Raw genomic sequence first — 26,428 nt, 5'->3', positions numbered from 1 at the left:
ACGACACAGGCGGATGAAGACAGGTGGCCTGTCCGTTGTTCCACCCGTGAAGCTCAGAAACGACTTCCCATCACCCGTGGCCGGCCCACCCAATGATGAGGAAAACTCGTACCTGTGAAGGACATGTGGTAAGCTGTGATGCTGGGATGTATTTGAACAAAAGGAAAGCTTTTCTAGGTGTTACTTTGGGAGAATCCTTATGGTTTGAAAAGGCCCAGTGGTTAAGGAAGTTTGTCACGTGAAATTTACCTGAAAAGGTAATAAATAAACCCAGTAGCATAAGGAGCTGCCGCCTGATCTTTTTTTTTTTTTTTCCACATCCAAATGTGTATTTAATTTTTTTTTTTTTGAACTATGTTCATTTACCCACCTGATCTGTGACCGAAGCTCTTCCTCCCGTACGGATGACTGGGCTAACTTTCCAAAGCATTCGTCAGTTCCCGCCTGTTGGTGACGACACTTTCAAATTTAGAAAAGGAAACCGGTGTTTGCTACTCGCAACCCGAGACGCACAGGCGGATCTTGGTGTAAAGCCACGGAAGCTTGTGTGAGTCCTCGCACTGCTGGACACACTCGTTTGCTGGCTCATGGGACTTAGGAGCAAAAGGCCATTGTTTGTGGTTCGGGGGCTCTGGGTTAAAACTAGCCTTTGTCTTTGTTCTTCTGTTTTATACTACTTGGAAGAACTTGGAATTTTTTCTCACTCCAACTAGTGTTTTATGTGCCTTTGTTGGATTTTAGTGGAAGGACCTTTTAAGTCAATTTTGCTCTTTTCCCAACGTAAATAAAACCAAGCCCAGCCAAGGACTGAAGTGGTCCCAGGGCTGTCCCCACCTTGCTGTCTTGCTATGTTTCACTTGTTCCCGTTTTTATATTTGCGAAGAGCATTTCCTTCAGAAGAGGTGATGTGGCTGGCCAATTCTCTCCTCCCCACTGACCGCCTCGGTGAGAAGCGGCCACCCTGCTTCCAACGCCACCCACTCTGTCGGACTTGTGCCGAAGACCAACGATTTGGTGTTGGTTGGGTTCCAGACCACTATTTTCAAGTAATTTCCTCATGAACCAAACACCTGAACTGCCCCCACTCCATTTCCTGTAGCAGGGGAAATGCCATTGGGTCAGATTATCCGATCACCCACTGAGATTTGAACAGAACCAGAGAGTAGGACTGAAACTGTTTTGGGTTCCAGCGCATCGCTCACTAACACTGCTTAACGTTTAATGTCGAAGAACCCAGCGACCCCCAGACAACTAGGGTGTGGAGGAGAGACTTAAGTGTTGATGAAGCTATACTGTCCATTGTTGGAAATATGAGGGCGTATGCAGGAGTTTTAATTCTTCCCAAGCATCACGTAATTTCACAAATGCATGGTCCCTCCCATCGTCTGTGTTCAATCTTATTATTCAACCTACAGAGAGGAATAAAAGTGTTCTCTCAACACATGACAAGGATGTAAAGCTAAATTAATTCTATTATTTTCAAAAATTGAATATGTAAAATTTGAATTTGTATTAATTTGAAACAATTGTAAGTCATTGTGAGCTAATTGTATTAACTTGAAAGAATTATGCAATAATGTTGCAATAAAACTAGCACCGAGTACGTAGGTCTTCTGCTGTAGGACAGAGGGCTTTCCTTCTCAAACAAGCATCTTTAAACAAATTTATTGCACGATCCCCAGGTGTGGGGCAGCCCAGATGCTTCCTCCTCTGTAGAAAGAGCGCAGGTCCAGAAGGCAGATGGGCTAGCAGGGAATCTGCACATGCACATGCCGTGGGCAAAGGTCGGGCGGGCTCCCGGGGAGGCGATGAGCACTGACCGCTCCAGCGAGTGCCCTGAGCACGCCAGGCAGAGCCTCCACTCTCCCTGGTGCTGTTTGTTTGTGGAATAAAATCACTCTTTCACTTACTGCCGTAGCAGACGAATGCAGTCAATAACTCATGACTTTACAGCCAAAATAGGAGTCAGACTTGACTTTAAATGAAGATAACGTTTTAAAGGGGGAAAACAAACAAACAAACAAACAAACAAAGCCACCTTCTGATAATTTCACTGCTTGGCCCTAAAGCATTATATATTTCATTTCTAGATAAGACATACTCCTCCCCCCAGCTGGGGTGGACCGCCCTGCCGGATGCGTGATTCTGAGCTTCCACCGGCCAATGTCTGCTCAGGTGGGCGCTGTGTTTCCGGGTGTCCTGGGGTAACTCGCATTGGCAGCCCCTTCTCTTCGGAGCCTGTTGCCCTCCCTCCAGCCAGGAGAGCACCAGAGGGAACCCCTGTCAGAAAACTCCGTGTCCAACATGACTAACTTCATCTGACTCTTTGGTGGAAACTGTGGGCAACCAAAACTGTTCCATGGTCTCAAGGACAAAAAGAAGAAAACGTGCTTCCTGGCCTGCGGGCTGGTGTGGTGCAGGCGCGTGAAGGGCCATCAGCCCAGCTCGGGGGAGGGGCAGAGGAAACGTTCTAGAAAGAAAGGCCCCACAGTGATTCTCTGTCTTCTCAGAAAGCCACTGGTTCCATCTTCCTTTGTAAGTCGTTGGGAGGCCATTCTTCACCCAAGATTGCTTTTCGGTGAAGAATGGCCTCCTGTCACTGTCTTCCTGGGACAGGGACCTTAGCAGTATCACACACCATGAGTCTTGTTCTCGATGTCGGGCTCATGACCTACGTCCAGGGCTCTGTCAGTGTCATCGCCTGCCTGGGTCACTGTGCACTGGCCCAGAGCACCTGCCTCAGACATGGGGTTGAAGACTGCGGGCCACGCAGGGCCTGGAGATTGCTCAGGAATAGTGCCCCCACCGCCGGGCATTGTGACTGCCCAGGCCACGCTTCTTTGTCCCCCTCGGCCCCATGTCACAGACAGTCCAGGTGAGGGACACGTTCTGTCTCGTCTACCATAGCCAAGCCGGAGAGGACAGGGGCTCTGAACCTCTCCACCTGGCTTTCCCTCAGCACCTGTGGCCCCAGCCCACGCTCCTACCTGCTCAGGTCCCTCACCGGTTCGTGGTGCCTCTCCCTGCTCTGAGATAAGATGATGCCACGGCCCCAAAGTGTGATTAAGGATGTGACTGGCGGGGTACACCGGTAGACCTTGGCCCGGGCAGCAGCATTACTGTAGCCCAGACTTTGCTCTTGGAAGTGAAACGCTACCACAGTGGAGTTTGAAGAAGCGTTTTACCCCCAGCGTGGCAGTGAGGCGATCTGTACCTGTTCTTAGCTTTAAACAACCCACGTGTCTGAAGAATAGCGTTGCTTCCCGGCGTGCTCTGCCACCGTGCCCCTCCCACCTGCCAGCCGTCTCCCTGCTCCCATCCACACCATCACCAGGCCTGCCTGACTGTGGGCCCCGGGGAGAGCAGAACCTCCAGGGAAGGACACAATGACAGACCACGTCGTACCCGCTTCCTCTTCCACATCAGGAGAGAGGGACTGTGGCTCCTCTGCTCTCGTGGTGGCTGCATGGCCTGGAAGTCCAGTGTCACTTGCTGGAACCAAAACTCACACATTAAACCAAAAAAACAAAACAAAGTTGACATTTCCTTAAAACTAATTGTCATTTCATTTTTAAAAACATCAATAGCTTTTCTCCGGAAATTATTCAATGGATTGTTGCGGAAAGTCACTGAACTTGTAAGATACGTGGAGGGTCTTGTGCTCTTACAGCGTCTGATGCTTGAAAGGTCTGGTCACCACACGACCCCCTCAGTGTCGCCAGTCAGAATCCAGAAACCAGGGACACTTCAAGGGACAAAGACAGAGACTCCTGCGTTCAGTGGTTCTGGATGGCTCCAAGCTAACTGTCTTTGCTGACTTTGAATTTCCAGCCAGTCATTCTGGTCTGTTTCAGGAAAGCCAACATAGCAGACGCAGACAAGAATGCAGTGGAATTGGTTCAATCTTTAATTGTAGAATTTTTCAAATTCTCTAAAATTTATTTACTGATTTATAATCTTCCTCTCTACAACATAAATTATTCCTGTTCCATTAAATAACAGATTCACAGAATTGCTTGAATACTGGTTATTTTTGTTTGAGTTATTTTGGTGATTTATATTTGGGGCCCTACATTTTCTTGGTCATTTATTTGCTTTACTATTTCTCCTTATCCACACAGCCCAAAGTGTGTGATCATCTGTTTCCCATAATTTTTTATTTGTTTTTTACACATATGGGTTTATTGTGTTCACAGTAATAAGCTGTTTTAAAAAAAACTGAAAACATTTTGCTAATTACTAAAAGGGGGGAATCCATACAGTACCCAGAAAATGTCATTTAAAATATTACATCTGTTTTCTATTTTTAAACCTTCATTACTTCCAATTCAACTTCTCTAATCACAACTTACGCTGCACATTAATTGTTGAACCAGATTTATCAGAAACCATCTTTTCTGTAAAATCGTGTGGAAGATAATTTCAGAGAAGGCTGGTAACACAGATAATCATGACACTTCCTGTCCCAGCAGATGTACTGTAACGGCACAGAGATTGTTAATATTAAATACTCTCTTTTCAAGGAATGGGATGTTCCCTTATCGCCTCAATGTCTGTTTCTGGCACATTTTTCTGGGCTAATGAAGCACCACGGGCTTCTGTGGCCTGAGACAGTATTTGCACTGAACGATGACAATAGCCCAGCAGACGTGACTCGATATCTGAGGAAAAGAGTGAAGTTTCCAGCCCTAAAGAAGCATATTTTTTATGATTGTTCTTCTTTTTGAAATTAGGCAAGTGTGGTTCAGAGGGGAAATTAGGCATCAGTCCATGCTGAGAAAGAAGGTGTTAGAAACCGTCATTGTAAATGGTGTTAGGTTCCAGAATCATGGTTTAGCCTATTCTGGAAGAGAACTGCAGAGGAACTTCAGGGGAAAAGGCAAAAGCAATGGGAGGTGGGTGTGGAACATCACTGGGCCAAGAGCCTTTATAAGAACATAATAAAAATCTCTGAACCTCAAACCAGGAAAACTGCATTTCTGGCCAAGTATGCAAAATTCTGTGTATACTTTAGAAAGTTACAGTGTCTTTGAAACTCACCCATTGATGCCATCAAGCCCGCGAATCATCCAGATAGAAAGCTATCCTCACCTAAGAATATAAAAATTATTTATATATGCTCTGAGCATTCATTGTATCTGTAGGAATAATTTTGGTAGAAATCCTAAAACAATCTGGTTCTGAAGGAAATGAGTCTTCTGACTCTTGCCTGAATTTTCTGTTCATTCTTTCAAAGCATTTCCACACTTCCTCCGACTCTCACAGAAGAACTCCCAGGAGTTCCCACACCCAGCACAATGCCTCCATCTGAAAGACGTCTTCTGTTTCCTTCTCCTTGTTGTTCTTGTTTTCTTACGAATTTATTGTGCATTTTTCCTAATGTACTATTTCTTTCATTGGTCTATTTACTATGCCTCTTTTGTAATGGTTGTCTCAGGATGTACCGTGTATTTTCCAACACATCACACGCCCCATAAGGTAACATGATACTGCTTTACCTTCAGTATAAGAACCTTACGACACATGCTGCAGTTGTCTCCCTGTTGGCTTTTGTGCTAATTGTCACACGTCTGCTTTTATGTGTGTGTATTTTTATTTTTCAACTTTACATGGTCTGTTTACTCTGAAGGGGATTGTTAAAAGGTACACGGAGAAGTCTTCCATATGCACCATGTACGCACCACTCTGGCTGCTCTTTGCTTCTTCATCTGTAGGTCTGTTCCACCTGGCGATGCTGCTTTTCTGCCTGCAGTCTTCCTACAACATCACTGGTTGTGTTGGCGAGCTGGTGATAAATTGTTTCAGCTTTCATATTTCTGGAAATGTTTATTTCATCTTCATTTTGAAGGATAGTTTAGTAATATCAGAGTAGAAATGAACCAATGCAAGTACAGTCAATCTGTTATTGACAAAGAGGCCAAAGCAAATCAATAGAGAATAATAAGCTTTACACCCGACGGCGCAGGTGACAAGCGGACATCCGTGTGCATCACGACAGACCTCAGCCTGCCCCCACATCACATATGACATTCAATTCAAGATGGAGTGTTTGCCTGAATGTATGAGCTAATAGCATAACACTTCTCTAGAAAACAGAGGAGATAATTTTAGTAACTCTGGGTTTTTAAAGAGCATTCTTAACAGCACAAACATCACCAAGTATAAAATTAAAAAGTGAATATTAGACTTCCTAAAAATTTTAAACTATGTAATTTCAAAAGACACTTATGAAAACTAAGAGGCAAGACGTAGACTTGGAAACACATTGCACAACGTGTATCTGGCAAAGAATTCGTGTCTAGAACATAGGAAGAACTGTTGTTGCTCAACGACAGGAGGAAAAACTACCTAATTAAATAATGGGGGAAACTGTTGAGCATGTGCTCTACCAGAGAAGACATGTAAATAGCAAATAAGCAATAAGAAGTTGTTCTCAGTGCTTAGTTGTTAGGAAATTGCAAATTAAAATCACGATGAGATGCTATAATATCAGAATGCTTAAAATTTAAAAACCCCGACCGTGCCAAGTATTGGCAAAGATATGGAGCAACTAGGACCCCCATATGCCATTGGGGGGCGTGCAGAATGGTGTCATCACCTCACAAAAGAGCTGGAAAGTCCTTCAACAGGTGACCAGATGTGCCGTCTGTGCCACCTCAGATGAAGGAATGCTACTCAGCACTGAACAGAAAGGCACTATCAAGCCAGGGAGAGACACAGAGGAAACCTCCACACACATTGCTGAGAGAAAGATGTTGATCTCAAGAGTCAACACCCTGTATGATTCTTCCAGAGGACATTCTGGAAAAGGAAAAACTATGCCTTGATGGGGCGCTTGGCTGCTCCCATAAGAAGAGCATGTGACACTTGATCTTGGGACCGTGAGTTCAAGTCCCACACTTGGTGTGGAGATTACTTAAAATAATAAATAAATAAAAACTTTAAAATTTTAAAATAAAATAAAAAAATTTTAAAATAAAAAATAAAAATTTAAAATAAAAAGGTCAGTGTTGTCAGGCACTTGGGGGATGGAGAGATGAATAGGGGAGAGGTAGGGAATCTTCAGGGCACTGAAACTATTCTGTATAATGCTGCAGTGTTGGGTATGTGCCATACCTCTGTTCAAACCCATAAGTTATACAAAACAAAAAGGAAACTCCAATTTAAACTATGGATTTTAGTAAATAATAATTACCTATATTGATTCATCAATCATAACAAATATACAACTCATGATGTTAAATAACACAGAAAACTGTGGGGGAGGAGATGGAGTAGATGGGAATTCTCTGGAGTTTCTCCTTGATTTTTCTATAAACCTAAAATTTTCCTAAAAGGTAAAGTATATTAATATGTTAAAAAAAAAAAAGAAGCTGGCATTTTCTTTTTTTTTTTTTACCACTTTAATTAATTTTTTTATTTTTTCAGCATAACAGTATTCATTATTTTTGCACCACACCCAGTGCTCCATGCAATCCGTGCCCTCTACAATACCCACCACCTGGTGCCCCCAACCTCCCACCCCCACCCCTTCAAAATTCTCAGATCGTTTTTCAGAGTCCATAGTCTCTCATGGTTCACCTCCCCTTCCAATTTCCCTCAACTCCCTTCTCCTCTCCATCTCCCCTTGTCCTCCATGCTATTTGTTACGCTCCACAAATAAGTGAAACCATATGATAATTGACTCTCTCTGAAGCTGGCATTTTCTTAAAAGTGTAACATTTATTTACCATACATTGCCATTCCTCTTGTTTACCTAGAGGAAGTAAAGCATGGTCCATGGGGAGAGCGTTGTGTTAATCCTTATGGTGGCTCCAAACCCGACATGTCCACAGGTGATGGAGCAAACAAGGTACGGTAAACCATATCATGGAAGACAACTCAGCCCTGGAAATAAATGGTCTCTTCACAGACGTACCCTATAGACGAACTCTCAAAACAACTGTACCAAAGGAAGGAATCCGTATAATGAACTGTATACTCTGCATGGTTCCACATATACAAAACTAAATTGTGAATGCCAAAGAGTGAATTGTGCAGGGTGTGCATTATACCTCAGTAAGCGGTTAGGAGAAAAACTCTCCTGCTCTTGTTCCGTTTCTAAATGTGTCCCCTGTCATGAGCCTTGCCCCTGTTTCAAGACAATGGCCCATCGTCTGGACACACCGTATGGAGACTTCCTCCTGCAGGCGGTGTCTCTCCCACCCCTGAAGTCATGTCTGGTCACGCATCTGCTCATTCTTATGCTGCAGTTTACCTTTTGGGTGAACCCTCAAGTAGGAAACACGCCCTCCAGAGCCAGAACATTCTGGTAATACTTTTCCTTCCATTTCTGGGCATATGATATTTATCACACACTCTGGATTATTCCAGGTAGAACAACCAATCTTACGCAACATAGACTAAAGAAACATCCATTTTGTTGATTTCCAAGTACAGTTTTATACATATTTTCAGCAAGTCTGAGCTGAGGGTAGAGCTCAGTGGGACAAAATTAGAATCTTCCTTTTAAATTAACCAAACATGGGGCGCCTGGGTGGCTCAGTGGGTTAAAGCCTCTGCCTTCAGCTCAGGTCATGATCTCAGGGTCCTGGGATCGAGCCCCGTGTCAGGATCTCTGCTCAGCAGGGAGCCTGCTTCCCTCTCTCTCTCTGCCTGCCTCTCTGCCTAATTGTGATCTCTGTCTGTCAAATAAATAAATAAAATCTTTAAAAATTAATTAATTAAGTAATTAATTAACCAAACACTATGGATTAATATATTTTGGGCGTGGTGGTTTAACCGGCAGGGACCCACCTCTCAGTACAACCAACCAAGGGTAAAACAAGGATAATACAGGGGTGTGTGAGGCCAGAAGAGTTGTCTGCCTCCCGTCCTCCTTCATTTCATCTTCCATCTCTCCAAACACAGATGCACTTAATGATAAAAAGGAAAAAAGAAATGAAAGTTAATTAATTACTGAAAGCAAAAGAGCAGCATAACTGAATGAAAACAACACAATTAAAACACTGCAGACTTGTGAACTAGTTTCATTCAGCTCTGTTTTTTTTTTTTTTTTTATGATGAATATCATCCCACAGTTGCTTTGAAGTTTGAAAAGAAGTTAGGAAAATAGAAATAAAAATGTCTTTTGAAAATAAAATAACACAGAATATATTAATGTTCATCTTGAGTTTTTAAGGAAATTGTGTTGCTCTAGATTGAATATTTTTATAGTAATTAGAAAAAGAGTCATTTCCTCCATGGGACTGCTTTCCCTAGGCCCATGCCAGCTGTGCATGTCTTTCACTCTTCTGGTCCTGTTTTTATTATGAACACGCCCAGCAAGTGGACAGAAACAGACTGCAGCAGGAAGTCAGGGCCTGGGACCCAGGTCAAGACACCAGGAATGGAGAAAACTCCCAGCTGCTGTGCTGTAAGGAACCCCCTTGAGTCAAGTCATGCAGAATACCTGAATGTGGGAAGTTTGCAATGATATTTGAACACCGGAAGCTTGGGGAAACATGTGCTGCTCCGAGAACACACGTGCCTCCCAACCCATGTCATCAAGCAACCTCCCACCCAATGTTCTAAAAGCGTATGATAAAAGTCATAGCTTACATGTTCTTTAACAACACAGAAGTTGTAGTTTTTAAAATCAAGAGAGAATGAACAAAGAAATAATGGAAATTATCAAATAAAAAAAGTAAAGAAAAAAGCTCCTAGAACTGAAGGGATCACATGGGCACATCGGTTACCAAGGAAAATTAATTGTAAATGGTACACATCTAAGAGTGTCATCTCAAAGTGTCTTATCATTCAGGGATGAAGAGAGAATCCTGAAACGTCTAGAGGGGAAGGATGAGGTGTTAGAAGGACATCGACTTTCTCCAAAGGAACAGAAGAAGCCAAAAGAATGTGGAGCAATCCTACCAAATTCTCAAAAAGAAAGAAAAGAAAAGAAAAGAGAAAAAGAAAGGAAAGGAAAAGAAAGGAAAGGAAGAAAGAAAACGAATGAACTTATAGTTTAGAATTTTATACCCTGCTCAGGTAGGAACATAGGATAAGGGTTCAAGAAACTTAACCTCTATGCACATTTGGAGTACACCACAGAAGGACGACATGACAGCCAAGAAGTAGGGTTTTTAACCCCCAAAGAGGCATTGAGAATTGTCAACAAAATTGGCAAGAAAGTTCCAGAATTTGGCGGTTAGCAATGCATGGTTTAACAGTCCGGGTGCAGGAGGTCAGAGGTCAGAAGTCTCTTGCAGCATAAAGACTCCCCCCAATGTTTTTAAGTGTTTTTATTAATGACGAAATGCCATGCATGTGACCACACTGAGAAAACACACGGTGTCATCAGAACATTAAGGCTGAATTTATCACTGAGGACATAGAAAAGCAAGCTGGCAGGGGCGCCTGGGGGGCTCAGTGGGTTAAGCCGCTGCCTTCAGCTCAGTCATGATCTCAGGGTCTGGGATCGAGTCCCACATCGGGCTCTCTGCTCAGCGGGGAGCCTGCTTCCTCCTCTCTCTCTCTCTGCCTCTCTGCCTACTTGTGATCTCTGTCAAATAAATAAATAAAAATCTTTAAAAAAAAAAGAAAAAGAAAAAGAAAAGCAAGCTGACAAAAAGACAACTACTAATTCCAGGAATATGAGATATTTGTACAGAAAAAGGGCAGTACCAGGTGGCTCACTAGTGAGCAAACACAGAAAACCACATTATGTTTCTATCAATTTTTATTTAACAAAAACTACCACAGAAATGTGCTTGGAGGATGAAGAGAAGAAGTACTTGCTGTTGTGTTTATGGAGAGATTTAAGAGAACTGGATTTTCTTCCTTCATAGGAAGTCAGTTGATGATATGTAAACTAAGAACAGTGTTATCTAAGTACAAAGAGGTAAAAACCAGAGGGAACAGCCACTGTATTTGGAGGTGATTTCCTCTACATGGGAGGTGGGAAAAACTTTTCTGTGAAGAGGGAAACAAGACATATTTTAGACGTTGTGCAAATAGTCACTCCTGGCAATAGAGCATAAAAGCAGCCATCACTGATACCAAGAAGAATGTTTCTATAACAGATGTTATAGAAACAGAATATATATATATATATATATATATATATATATATATATATATAAAATATATAACAAAAGAATGTTTCTATAAAACTTTATTTACAAAGGCATGCAGCGGTGCATACTGGGCCCACATATCCTCTCCCAACCCCACCCCCCTTGATAGGTATAACCAGGCTGGGGGTGAACCAGGACCAGGGACTGCTATTTTTTTGTTATCTGTCTTTAAAACTGTCAAACATCTAATAATATATATATATATATATGTATTTCCTGTAGAAGAAATAATATATAAATTATAGGTATCATAACTATATAATTAATATAAAATCACAATTCTATAGTAATTATTATAGGTCGTATATAACTATATAATATATTAATATATATTATATTACATATACTAAAATAATATAATTAATTAATATTATATATAAACATGTAATTAATATAATAATATTTAATTATGTACTGGATATTATGATAAGATATATATTATATATAATTTTTTTAATTTAATTGATATAAGACATTTTTCTTTTCCTGAACTGAAGGGAAAAAAAATGTTCTGGGTTAAGAGAGCACACCACGTTCTAAGAAAAGATGAAAACAACCTGTAGTTAGTGGACACACCTTAGTTAAGCCACTGACGGCCAAGGGAAGTCAGAGAGCACTGTACGCCCCCAAAAAGATAACCACGAAACGCTGGCTCAGGGGCAACATCAGGGGTGCCGCTCAGTTTCCAAGTTCTGGGAAAAGAGCGAGCACACATGGTACCCCAAGCCAGGATGCTGTTCAAGCTCAGACACTCAAATCCTAAGGAGGAGCAGGAGCCTGAGAGTATGCTGGAGGGAAGGGGCGTTGGGTCGATCTGGCACCAAAGTCAAATTCAACACTTACAATGCTAGGACTGCAAAGGCTCGTGGAAAGGACTGAGAATAACCCGGAGCCAGTTTATCTCAAGAACTAACAGAAGGGGCGTCTGGGAGGCTCCGTTGGTTAAGTGTCTGCTCTTGGTTCAGGTCATGATCTTATCTTCCCGGGATTGTGGGGCTCCCTGCTCAGCGGGAAGTCTGCTTTTCCCTCTGCCCCTCCCCCCTGCTCATGCTCTCTCTCGCAAATAAATAAGCAAAATTATAAAAAGAAAAAAGATAGCACAGGGAATACATGGTTACAGGAGGAAGTGGATGCAATCCGCATCAACTCCCCTAACACAAGGTACTTGACTAGAACGTGGTATGTCGCGTAATGTAATACAATGTGACCGCCGGAAGCCCCAGCCAGGGTGAAGCCCAACCCAGAGTGGAAAGCTGGTGGGGTGGATTACATCTTTACTTATTTTTTTTTAAGGTTCAGCACTAGGAATATAGGCAATGGTACTCTTTTTTAAGATTTTATTTATTTATTTGACAGAGATCACAAGCAGGCAGAGAGGCAGGCAGAGAGAGAGGAGGAAGCAGGCTCCCCGCTGAGCAGAGAGCGGGATGCGGGGCTGGATCCCAGGACCCTGAGATCATGACCTGAGCCGAAGGCAGCGGCTTAACCCTCTGAGCCACCCAGGCACCCCACATCTTTACTTTCTTAACAAAGTCTCCCGTGTTTCCTTTTACTATGTATAACTGTATTTCCCGGCCTGTGTTCTTAATTACCTGGAATCCTTTCTTGTAAGAAAGAAAAATTTATTTGAATTTCCACTATATCCTTTATTTGTTTTCCACTTACTTAAATTCAAACAAAATTAACTACTATCTCTCATTACAATATCTATAGTATCCTCTTATTTTCATGGAAGTATCATCACCAGCCATCTTTCTACCTGTGAATAACCATAAAGATATTTGGAACAATACTCACTAATGGTTATGAAGGTTACTTCTGATTATAATTTTATGCAACTTATTATACTTACATGCTGTTATGCCTTATTTGAATTGTTTATAATCACATGCATGCGTAATTTCTGTAAAACAATAGGGTGATTTTTCTTGAGGGAAAAAAAGATTATATATAAATAAATATAAGTATTTAAACAGTAGCTCTGGGTGGTGGGGACTAGATTATATTCTTCTTTCTTATTATTTATATTTTTCTGTATTTTTTCATAATTTTTAAGGAAAAAAACTGTAAGGAAAATCTATTGACTACTCAGGCCAGCAGACTGTCTGGAATTGGGTCATTTAAATATATTATTCTGCATTGATAAATGTTATCTGAAAAATGGCTTTGCAGAGACCAAAATCGCTGACAGAGAGAAACTGAAGCCTTGTGCCTATGATGTCCAGCTCGTCTGGGTACAACTGAGCCAGTTTATGTATTAGAACCTTCTAGATTCTGAGACTAATTCCGATCGAAGAAGTAACAGTCAAGGGAGCCTCCTTAAGGGAGTTGGCTCATTACTTAGCTCTATCCTCCTGCCCACATCTAATTCTAAGCCCAGATGTTTTAATCTGGGGTTTTGACTCATCGTTCTCGTTCATCTCAACAAACTGGTTATGTACCGTCCCAAATGCTGGATGCAGAAAACACGGTTTGGGGATCTAATTCCCCCCAGAATCTAGGTTTGTTCCACAAATAGGCAAACAGAGTCAATGTTGGCGATGTCCACCTCCAGCTCAGGGATCCCTGTGGGTGCATACCAGCCTGCTCAGTCCTGGACGTGGCCGTCAACCAGATTCAGGTTGTCAAGTTCGACAACTCATCTTCCGCGCTGACTTTTTGCGTCCAGACTTGGCGCTGTTCTTGGACTCCGGAGTTGGGTTCAGATCCGCCAGCAGCTCCTGCGTCAGAAACATTTTTCTCGGAGAGCTCGATGCTCCCACAATCCCAAGGCTTGTTAGCATGATCCCCAGAATAATCAGAAAGCCATTTCTGTAGCCCTGAGCTATGGGTGTCCACAGGCCCGACCTGCCAGGATGGTGCCAAGGTCTGGTTTCTCTTTGTGTGGGCAGTGGACTGGACTCAAGTGGTTGCAGGGCTCCATGTAAATCTCCAGATGGAGTCATGTGAAGAACGAACATGAATGACAAGAAAGTACTAGTCTTGGGAAGACCTGCAGGAGAACATCCAATGTCACTTCTTCTGGGGTGTCTTCCCCAAGACCAGATGGGGACATTTTGTCCTACACTCTTCGGACACACTCTAGTTCATGGTGTTTGCCACTATTTAATTTTTTTTAAATTGTGTTATATTTGTTCACATTCTGAGGGCTCTATTTTATGTATCACTCAATCCTATTTTGTAGATCATTATGTATCATCCAACAGGATCTTGCCCAGGCCCCACGCAGGGTCTGTTGCATGGAAAGTTGTTGCATTACTGAAGGCATGGCGGGTGAATGAAGAATGCAGTTAACATCTGGAGATCTTCGGGACAACAGCTGTAAGAGGCTATTGTAAGTGGCTCTGGAGAGAAAGAAGGTAAAAGATGGAGGACAGGATTGTCTCCAGTTCATGTCATCTGATATTTAAATTCCTGGCTGTTTGATGAGGTTTATAAGTAAGATGTCTAATTAGAACCCATCCGGACTTTGGGACACAGAGCACCAATTTTGGGAATGACAGTGCCTGACGTCTTGCCACTTTAAATGGGGTTCATGGAGAGGAAATACCAGCGTCACCCAGAGGACTGTTGAGAAACGCAGAGTCTCAGTCTAGACCCTAGACTTCCCAAGTCAGAACCACAGCTGAAATGCTGAACATGTCAGGATGAGCCACAGACACGTTAACATGGAGGAACACTGGTCACAGCACCAAGCTGGAGGGGACCAGCCAGCCCCGTGCCTGTAGGGCCTCTGTCCCCAAGGGCATCTGGATGTAGGGGCCCTTCTGTGGGATCTTTGGTACAAAGGCACAGTCCTGGTGTCCCAGGCATTCTAAACGTAACCCTGGGCCACTCGCGGCTGGCCCTGGGCCATAGGCAGCTTAAGCGTCCGCCTATGTCCTCCCATGTGGCTCAGTGTTCAACATGGACAGACAGACAGGTGAACCGTGGCCTGCCCACCCAGCTACCTGGTGATTCTGGGCCAGGATCTGCCCCTTGTCCTTGGGTGAGTTTCCCACCTCTGCCACGACGCAGAAGTGCCACAGGCCGAGGACATACACAAGCAGTCTGGAGTCACGAGCCTGGACTCACAGTGTGGGCAGGGCCGGCTGCCTCTGAAGGCCCAGTGAAGAGTCCCCCTGCCTCTCCCAGACTCTGATGGCTCTGGGCATCTCTCTGTGCCTGTGGATGAAGCCCCGTGATCTCTGCATCTATCTTCATATGGCCGTCCTCTCTGCATGTCCCGTGTCTTTTCTTCTCACCAGTTATTGAATCAGGACCCAATCCAGGCCACTGCGACCTCATTCTAACCTCTGCAATGACCCTATTTCCAAATAAGGTCACGTTCTGAAGTTCTGGTACAGGGATGTGGGCACCTTCATCCCACTGCACTCACGTATACAATGTGACAATCCTCGTCCTTACCCGCAGGAACACAGGGGGCTGGGAGGATGTGGCGTAACAGAGGCACAATCAGAAATGGAGGCCTAGTGGTCCCCGAAGCTGGGACCCCTGCTTCTGTGTGCATGCCTACAGCACCTCCCTCCAGCGCACCCTCCCGCGGGCCGGCCCGGACCCGTTCATGTGCCTCGGGAGTCTGCCTGCCGACCAGCCTGAAACTCACACTCAGCATTACTGTCCGCTCCGGGACTTCTGTTTGATGGCAGCTCCCTTGGCTTCTGTAGTGATTATGGAACACGTAGTGATTATAGATGAGGACTTTTGTTCCTGTGTAGGAAACACAAATCCAGCCAAGGAAACGCTTGAGGACACTGTGTGTCTTTACGTGTGTTTCCTGGACTTCCCCATGGGCTGGCTGTGACTTGGTCCCACTCCTCCACCCCAACATTTTTGGGGCTTTCGTGTGAGGAGTCAATTGACTGTTATAGGTGAGGCCAGGGTATTCACTCAAACACCATTCTAGGAGCACAAGAAATGCGATTTACACCCAACGCCGTCATTTGATCAAGCCCCCGTTGTCCTTTGGCACAAATATTCCGCATCCGGCATGAATTCTGGTGCTGGCGGTGGTGGGAGGGGGTGGTTACTTTAACACTAATTGAATTAGCAGAGCAGGTGGGACACCCCTTCTGAGCTGTGTCCCTGTGAGAGGCCGCGCGGCTGGGATCTAGCGAGGGAGGCCGGCTCCCGCAGGCCCGCGAGTCACCAGCCAGTGAGCCAGCAGGCTGGAGAGTGGCATTTTTTGACAGAGTTACACCCTAGGAATGGAGTCAACCAAGTGGGGAGTGAAAAATTCATTTTCTGACAGGGGTGTCAGCAGAATCATCAGGAGCCGATGACAACAAATCCATAGCTGGGTAGAAACCTGACAGGGCGGAAAACAAGGGCCTTCGCGGCTGGTCCTTCCCTCTCAGCTGTCCAGAGCGTGATTTCACAGCAATTACTGTCCCAGCTGGCTCTCCTGACCGCAGGCCTTGCCTGCGCTCCCCATCGCCGGGCTCCTGCAAGAAACCAAACGTGGGTAAGGACAATGAGGGCTGCTCGGTGGACCCCAGAGATATCCCTGCCTCCTCGGCCGAGCAGATGCGATGTCCGCACGGGGACCCCGCAGCTGCGTGACGGCGGCTCCAAATGCCCCCACATCGGAGGCCCGCCTATCTGCCCTGGCCACGCAGTGTCCTGCCCTTCTGGACACACGCAGGATTCTGCCGCTCACACTCTGCTTCCTGGAGACGCCTGAGATGGAAGAAGGGAAGTTTGCGACAAGAAGTATTAGCAGCGATGAAGGCGGTTTAATGCCTGAACTCTGTGCTGCTCGTCGTTCCCATGTTAACGGCACTCTGCGGACCCGAGTGACGAGGGTCCCATTTCCAGCACAGCATGGAGCGGGTGATCTCCTCAACTGTAAAATGAAGCCGCGGGAGCACAGCATGAAAGTGTATTAGCAACAGTTAGATAAGGGGGACCTCAGCAAGGCGTACACACTTTCAATTGGTAAAATAATGTCTGTACAAATTGTTTTTGGTACATTAAGTACCTTTCACAGCCAAAATTAAAAAAAAAAAAAAAAGGAGGAGGAGAAAAGCAAAAACTGCACAGAGACGCAGAACGTACACACAAAAGGCAGAAGCAGTTTCACGCTGGAGCGAAGTAATTTCATGCAGAAATTTTTTATTGAAATTGTTTCTCTGGTTGACAGATGTAGTGTACAATGATAAATGACAACGTCCAGGCAGCCCGTCAGCCCGAGCTGGGGGAAATCTCACGCACTCCCCCGTAATCATAATAAGTATGCCTTTCACCAGCAGAAGGTGTTTTAGGCTCGTGAGCACGGTGGCCAAGCAAAGTGGCATTAAATCGCGGTGAGCCGCGGCGGAGGGAAGATTTATGTGTGCGTGCGGGTCCAGTAGCTCTTTACTGGCTATGACACGCTGACAGGGGAACAGGGTTATGAAAAATGACCCGGCTCCACACAGCCTAATCCGAGCCTGTCGAGGCTGCGAGCGGCCCGGCGTGCCCAATTGTTGTGGTGATTGTTGTGGAAAACCAGGAATATGATAACCAACCTTAAATTCATCAGTGTCTCCAGGAAGCCTGCAGAGCAGAACTGATGGGAACGTCACTTTTGAGAGCTGCCCGGTTCAAAGGGAAGACTGATCGCAGGCAAAGACCCTGCACCCTGTGAAGGAAGCGGCAAACGGGGCGGGAAGACGGACGGACGAGCTCCCCGCAGCCCGAGGCTCCCGGCCGCCCGGCTCCCGCCGCTGGTGGCAGCTATCTCGGCTTCACCGCCAAGCCCTTCCTGCTGCGGGCCGGGAACCCGTGGCCGGGGGATGTGTTGGAGGTGTTCCAAGCAAGGCCTGCCCACGACGCAGCCCCACAGCAACTGTCTTACATCTCACACGCAGCAGAATCCTCCTGAGCAATATTCCAGTTACTGTGTCAGACCAAGGCAGCGAGGAGAAAGAGAAGATCGCGTCCTCTCCGCAACAGCAAGGAAACAGCAGAGTAGCGTCCGGAGAGAAGCGTGAGGAGGGTCCTGCCTCCCCACACCACGGGTGGGACTGCAGTTCAGTGCCCGAAGATCTGCGGTGACCCAGTCACAGACCCTGTTGTAAGTTGAGGAACTCAGCTCTGGCCTTCGCTCTGATGGACCTCAGTTTCCTCGTCAGTGACGTGAGCTTAATGACGGTCTGGATTAATCAGCTTTAGGATCGTGGATCCTAGACTCACCTTCCACAGGCAAAGTGCTTCTAGGGATAGAAGCAGGAATCCAGGCGGGTCTCTCTTTCTCGTCTACCACTCACGGAGGTGCTACAACTTCTCTCTCGTACAAGATGGAGGCAGGGTCCTGAAGTTAGGAGGGGGCTCCTCAACCCTGGACCGAGACAGACGAGCAAGGATTCATTGGTCTCAAACACCCGAGCCCAGGACATGCCCGAACCCCACCATGCTGCTGTGCCCATTCTCCCCCAGGGCCTGAAGCCCGGAGGGGAGGATCTCACCTAACACAGTGGACCGCCTGGCTGAAGATTGGCCATGTGGCTGGTCCCTGGACACCCGGGAGCCACGCACGTTGACCGAGTGGCTGCCAAGTACAGGGCACATGGTCTCCTGTGCAGCTCATCCAGCCCTCTCACTGCTCCCGTCTGCAGATGAGGAAGGGGGGGCCCCGGGGTGAGGGAGGGCGGACCAGGCCACAGCCTAGGACGACACGAGAAACGGAGCCCCCCCGTGAATATGCCTAATCCTCGTGTCAAGTCAAGGTGACCAACGCAGTGAACCTGCCCACACAGCTTAACACACACCTGCTCAGTCACAGATACGAACCTGCTCACAGGTGCGGCTCTTGGGTGCTCACACACGAATCTTAAGTGTCTAAGCTCGAAAAGGTATCAGGCAAGAAATTCGGAGCCGCGGTAGGTTAGCAACTCAGCCTGAGCCCAGAAGTAACGAAAACCGGTAAAATACGACTCACGGCTGCCTTTCCCAGCTAAGTTCCTGCCCCTGATGTATGTTTACATACATTCTACACTGAACGTGTACCAAAATCATAATGTGAAGCGTTTGCATCGTCTTAGCAAACAACAGCACACGAAAGTCTATCCGTAAAGGATGCGGGACAAGATGTCTCTGTTGAAGGAAAACGCGAGGGCACTTCTCACCGTCCACTTCTGACAGTCGTGCCCTTGACCGCACGGATGTCATCATGTTGACGTCACGCATGTTTCTTTTGTCCGCAAGATGTTATGTTTTAGCAGGTAAACGCTGGGAGAACGCCACTGTCCTTCAGTCTGTGCCGCAGAGGAGCTCTGAAATTACCCACTGAAAGAGCCTCATTTACAGAAACCTACACTCGCGATTTAGTTTTAGCCGTAATTACTAATTTTCTGATGTAATCTTGAAAGAAATCTGAAGACAAGAGAAAAGGGGCCTCATGTGAACAGAAGCCGTTTTTAGAAAAGAGGTGTTATTCTCCAAATTTCCTCAAAGAGTTCGTCAGTCTTACAAATCTGAAGTTCTGTGGCTTTGCTCCATGGCCGGGGAGTTCAACCAAGACCGACTGTATTAAAAATTCTTAAAATGTTGCTGAAAAATGAACTTAGGTAAAAGAAGTCATTCTAAGTGGATCCTGGTGGGAAAGTTGGAAGCTTCCTGTACCTTCCTCCTTGCGGGTGAGGACTTAGAACAGATTTCCCCCAGATAAATGAATTCTACAAGCATTGGAAACTTTATTTCAATCTTAAGATAAAATGGAAATGTCTTATTCACACATGTAAAATCAATAGGTTGACAAGTAGCATCTTTTAATCCAAATAAAACTCAATTAAATTCATGCCTGTATCGATAATTTATCCTACAGAAGTAAAAGTTGTTCATCCTTAGAAGCCACATTGACCAGCCGACTAGTGCATTGGCTTTCCTGGCCTTTGAGAATTCTTATTTTCCACTTATATTTAATTATTGATGAATATAACTTCCTTTGGTATTCAGAACCACAAATGCATGTTGAAAGAGATAAGATACAAAAAGCAATTTTTTAGGAAAGGAGATAAAAATAAATAAATAAAAGAATCCACCCTGGCCATGTTGTTTCTGATGAGAATTATTACTTTGATATCAGACCTCAAATTTTACAGTTACTGAGGATTTTCTGCTCTCTTCTAATAAAACCATGGATACATCACCCTTAAGAAGAGGAAGAAAATAGCCTACGTGCAGGTCATGATCTCCGGGTCGTGAAATGTCCTCTGTCCCCAGGTGGGGTGTGAACGCTGGCCAGTGGGCAGGACCGCACTGGGAACACGACTGCACCTGCGGTCTGTACCAGCACCTCATTATCTCCCTGGACTTGGTTTACCCTCCTGTAACATGGGCTCATCTCACCGACACACAGCAGGGTCGTGCGGATTCCTGCTCCTGACTTTTTTGCGATTTTTTGGAAAGCCCGATGGATAGCAAGCACCCCGAAGGCTAAGGCTGATGAACCGAGGGCAAGTTGGCCCGGGGTCGAGCCCTCGTGCTGAATTTCTAGGTTCATGTGTACTGAAGCCCCTTTAATATTCCTTTAATGGGGCTGCCTTCTTTTAAGCAGTTCATTTAGTTCTCGTTGGTAATGAGATGCTCCTCTTATACAAGTCGAATGTGCAGGCCTGAGGACAAAAGGCCAAGAGGTAGAAAGGGGGCTCCCGACAGAGGAGCAGAACCTTCTAGAAGAGTTAAAACTTCTTCCACCAGGTTTATCCCACATGAGAGTGTCAGTGCATCTGCTCCTTGCTCCGCTGGACGAGTGAGAAAGGCCTCGTCCGCATCGAGCTCCTTGGAGCTCCTCCGGCTCCGTCCCTGGGCTGTGCTCTCGCCGTCAGTCAGCAGGAACTGTATCCGCTTCCAACAGCAAGAAAACAGCGCAAGTACCTTGGAATTAAGACAGGAAAGTGAAATCTAACAATTTGTAATAATAATTGTAACACAAGTCTTCTCCTACAAGAGAGTGTTGTTTCCCTGTTGTTTGGAGCAGCTCTTAAACTCCGACGAATTTTAAAATCCTTCCACTGCACTTTTGCAGTGCTGATATTTGTGAATGAGTATTTTAGATGCTTGAGGCTCTAAAACACTCACAAGCAAGCCCATCTGTGCCCACAGTCCGCACCGGCAGCCGGTGGACGGGCGGGGTCCCGCCCCAGGAGCAGGAGGTCTGTGGGAGGGATCGGGTCCCATGAATCTTGGGGCATCACAAGGGAAAGGAGGGAGTGGAGGTTGGGAAGGGTCTGGAGTTAGAAGAGGGTTTTCCTCCGACATTCTTGTATGTCTCCTGCCTGTGTTTCCCGGGATGATGGTGGAGGGATCCCTGAAATGCGGGCATTAATGAGGTGAGCACACTGGAAAGCAGCCCCAGGCGGATGCGCTTTTGGTAGCTTAGTGGACATTAGCTGCGTATGTAAATACTCAGTCGGGCCATTTTCTGTTCTTCTGGAAATAATGGATGGCATAGATTAGAACGTCTTTCCCATTAAAAAGAGAGAGACAGAGGGGCGCCTGGGTGGCTCAGTGGGTTAAGCCTCTGCCTTCAGATCAGGTCATGGTCTCAGGGTCCTGGGATCAAGTCCCGCATTGGGCTCTCTGCTCGGCAGGGAGCCTGCTTCCCCCTCTCTCTCTGTGCCTGCCTCTCTGCCTACTTGTGACCTCTCTCTGTCTCTCTGTGTCAAATAAATAAATAAAATCTTTAAAAAGAGAGCAAAACGACACCATGGCCCTCCACAAAACACACAGTGATGGACATTAGAGTTTCCAGAAAAGGCCTGGGTGTTCCCATCCACAAAAAAGCTGCCAGGGTGGGTTGTGTTGTGCTGAACGGAAGGGGAAGAGCGGCAGAGAGCAAGGTAATGAAGACATCGCTATCTGCTGGGCAGGCCTCCAAATTATTAATTCCTTTCTAATGAAGTTTGTCGAAGAGACTCTACAATCACGTTCCTTATTTCCAATCTCCTGGTTCCCTCTCTAGTGACTTTCCTCATAGCTTTGAAATGTACCCCCATCTGGAAGAGGAGCCATGCTCTCTCCGCTCTCCTGCCTTAGATGCAATTCCGAGCAGACAGCCCCTCCCCGGAGACCAAGCCCATCACGTGTCGTGGCCGTGTCTAGGCTCTGGGTTGGGGTCAGTGAGAGCCCCACGGGCAGGGTCTCCTGCATGGCCCGGGATGCTGAAGTAGCAGCATGTGACACATTTAAAACTTGCTGTTTGTGCAATCACTAAAAACTGCACCATTAGCTGGATTTTCAGATTGGATGAGTGCAGATCATTAAGTGTTATTACAGTATTAATTATTAGAAATGTCCTGTACTGCCCAAATTACATTGGGATAGTCAACGACCTGCGAGTTCCCAATACCACGGATAATTTAACTGGAGCTCTGCCACAGTGGGTAAGGTGTCTTCACGTGCCTTTCACGTTATTTCACATTAAGTACCAACTGAGGACCCCAGAAGAAAATGAATAAATCAGATTGTAGCATTTTCCTATGGCACCAGGAGCTTTCAGAAGCAAGGGGTGGCCGGGACCGATGGCGGTACTCGTGGGAGGGCGTGATGCCTGGACACCCACTTGCCTTCCAGTTACTGCGGTGACATGGGACGCCTGTCTCTGAATCTGTGTTTAGGTGATTAAAAGGAAAAGAAGACGATGTGAGTATCAGCCCTTGAGGCCCGTCCACTCTAACCTGGATGAAGATGTCCAAAACTCCTCGGACCGCATGCCACCAAGGCGTTCCCCAAGTCCTCACGGACACTGGCTCTTCAAAGCCATCAGCCACCTCTTGGGGGTAAGAGGTCTTGCCGTTGGGGTGGGCTGCATCCTGCTCGCGGCGGAGCTCCGCCCCAGCCTGCGGGGCTGCCGGAGGCTTCTTGGGCACACGCCCTTCCCCGCCAGCCCTGACCAGGCAAGAGTTTCTTGCCTCCGGGTGGGGTACGGACCCCTGGTGACCACCAGCCACCTGGCCCCAGGCAGCAGGTGACCCCATGTCCACTAGAGTTGGTCTTGGGCCATGGGGACATCTTCTTAATTGAAATAAAAACTGAGGAAAGATACATTTTTAACAAGAAGTATGGATGTTTTTCCTAAGATACATATTAACAGTATATAAAAGGAATTCACTAGTACAGTGCAGTCATTTAACCGTGATTGAAATGTGCTCATGTCCACAGTGGGGAGAAACCACATCTGATTCCCCTCCATGGGGGGTCCTGTGCGGAGCAGGGTGAGGTCCAGCCCAGCACATGGCTTCCCAGCAAAATGCTGTAGGTTTGCCTCCCTTCACCGTTTCTCTCACCTGTGAAATATTCCAAGCATCAAAGAAGAAAACATGATAAAGTCCCCAGTTTGACGCCGACGTTTGGGAAATGTTGAGTCCTGTTTCCTCCTGCACCTTCTCTTTCCAAGTGGGAAATTCAAGGCCAAGGTGAGCACCGGGCTCACAGGCAGGGCAGTGTTGACTGCGACCTCTAGAACTTCCACCTCTGCTCCACCCGTGAAGAGGCTGAGCTCGCCCCGCGGGACGTGTGCATATTGAACGTCACCGCCCAGCTTGCATTTCTTCATTTTAGTGTAATTCATAGAGTCTAACACACAAGGTAGTTTCTCAAGCAAAATGTAAAATAGAAAGATGTCATTGGAGGCGTTAATACATGATTAATGTCATATTAATACATGACCCCAAATGCCAATCACCTTAAATAGCCAAAAATTGGACAGTGATAGCGCTATTAAATGGCATTTAACCTTAAAAACAATGATTATACAGACTATGTAGTGGTATGGAAAAGTGATTATGTCACATTAATTTTTTAAAAGTGGTATCAGTGGATGCCTGGGTGGCTCGTGGGTTAAGCGGCTGCCTTAGACTTGGGTCATGATCCTGGAGTTCTGGGATCGAGCCCGCATGAGGCCCCCTGCTCAGCCAGGAGTCTGCTTCTCCTTCTGCCTCTGCCGTTCCCCCTGCTTGTGTGCGTGCTCTCTCTCTCTCTCTCTCTCTCTCTCTCTCAGTTAAATAAAAATTAAAATGAAGAAATCAATAAAAATGAAAAGTAATATCAAAGTTTATGTGTATAAGTGTAGTCCTGACAGTGGAACTATGCACAGAAATTGCATTTTAAGAAACTCAAAACACTAAAAATTATGAACATGATCGAGCGACTGTATGTACACGCATACAGATGTAGTCTGTGTATGCACATGTATGACGCTGTAACAGAACGGGGGTCTTCATATCTAATCTGAAATTTAACAGTATTCAAGCTTCTGCTGCAATGAGGAAACCTACCCTCACGTCTGCTCCTCTCAAGGACCTCCCTGTGCTCCGTTAGGAACTAAGTCCTTCCCAGGAAACGGCTCCTCGTGCTGCGGAGCGTCTGCCGTCTCATGGAGCCGTGTCTTCTCTGCACAGGAGGAGTGTCTGCAGCCGAGGGGGCACGGGCGGGGTCCACGTGCCCACCCCACCCACTGGCTCTCATGGAACCACGTACAGGCACGTCCAGAGCTCTCCTCACAGGCCCGACCTGCCCCGAGAGCTTCTGGAGCGGTGGTCGGAAGCAAGCTCTGACCTGTGGCGGGCGATGCTTTATTAAGCCCCTCCGGCGTCGGGTCTCTGCAGGGCCTCCTTACCGGGAAGGAGCTGACCCCGCCCCAGCGCAGGGTATGAAGGTCCCAGAGGTGCAGCGAGCCCCTCCAGGCCCAGCACTCTGTGACCACAGAAAGCCAGGCGGTGCGGGGGCCAGGCTCCTGTCCAGCCATCACGGAGGACGCAGCTGAGGCCTCCCAGGACAGCAGGAGACGGAAAGGCTCACATCGTCACCTGCAGAACAGTGTGGACAAATTGTGGTGGGAGGAAGCCCACAGTATCGGGAGACTCGGGACTAGTGCCCCCCGTGTGGCATGGAGGCCAGCAGCATCCTTCCCAGAGTTTCACACACTCGAAAACCAGCGGCCGCTTCGGAGGACGTGGCCCAGTTGCCTAAAGCTCTGTTTGGGGCACCCACCCTCTGCTCCAAGCAACCTGCCCCCAGGTCCTCACCCCTCCATCTTCCCGCCTCAGCTGCTTCCCCTCTGCATCTCATCTCCGAGGCCTGGGGTCGGCCCGTGGAGGCTGTGGATCCCAGCTCTGCAGTGAGTGGTGTACCCCAAGGTGGGCGCTCAGGCCAGGGGGAGCCGGAGCATGGCCAGGGCTGTGAGTGGTGGCTGTCACAGTGTTCTGTTGGGGGCTGGCCTAGAGGGTCAGCGTCCATGCTGCGATGGGCTCTGCTCCCCCTTCCCCTAGGCTCTGGAATGCCAGGCCGAAGGCAGGGTTAGCCGCAGAAGAAAAGACAGGGAGTGGGACAAGAAAGGAGCAGCTGTGAGGAAATGGAGCTCCCCACCCAACAAGAGAGTAAACAGAGGCAGCACATCTGCCCACCCACCTGCACTCCTACAGGACGGGTTTGATTCAGGAGCTCCCCCGCCCCTGCCTAACCTAGGGTCCATGTAGCTGGGCTTTCCTAGGAGGAACAAACTGTAATAAATACAGTGTGTACAGAGAACAGAGCGCCTGACGCTAGACCCAGCCCGACCTCGCCGGCGGGGTTCCCCCACGTCTGGTTGGTCGACGGCTGAATCCTAGCAACACAAGTTGCACCGTGAGCACACAGCTGGCGCTGACCCAGCTCTGTCTCTGCCAGTAGCTCAACAGCGAGACCAATTCTCTCCCATCTTTAGAAATACGTTCTGATTGAAGGAAGAAATACTATTTTAATATTTCCACTCCAGCATTTGCCTTCTGGTCCCTTTCTGTCAAATCCAGAACTTTTTAGAAATATAGTCTCCCTGTTTTTTCAGTTGCAAATTTCCAGGCAACACAACAAAATCCAACCTGCTGGTGAAGGGAGCCTGGCAGGAAGCTACTTCCAGCTGTACAAGGTTGGAGCAAGGAAAGTGAGCATTTCCCCTCCTCAGTCTATTCAGCTCAATGAGGTGGTAACCCACAGCCCACACAAGGCTATTTAAATGCAAACGCTAGTAAGCACTGTCTGTTTCTTCCTGTTATTTCAAAAAATGGAGAAGAAATTAAACATAAAAACTGGTTAAAGCAAAGTTAAGATTACAAATTTAAGCACAAAAAAAGTCAGTAAATGCAAATGCCAATGTTCTAATTGTAACATTAGCTTAAACACATTTCACATCCTGGTTGCATTGACTGTATGTTTAAAAGGTCTAATTAGAAACTTAAGCTATTGTGGGAGATATACTTGTGGGTGAAAACTTTTATCATGAGGGCCTTTATTTCTTACAGCTTTACCTCTAAGTAGTAAGCTCCTTGAAAGTAGGGATTTTCCTTTAATTC

The sequence above is a fragment of the Lutra lutra genome, chromosome 12 (genome assembly GCF_902655055.1).
Source record: "Lutra lutra chromosome 12, mLutLut1.2, whole genome shotgun sequence".
Classification (NCBI taxonomy): domain Eukaryota; kingdom Metazoa; phylum Chordata; class Mammalia; order Carnivora; family Mustelidae; genus Lutra; species Lutra lutra.
Note: the sequence above shows the minus strand (reverse complement) of the source record.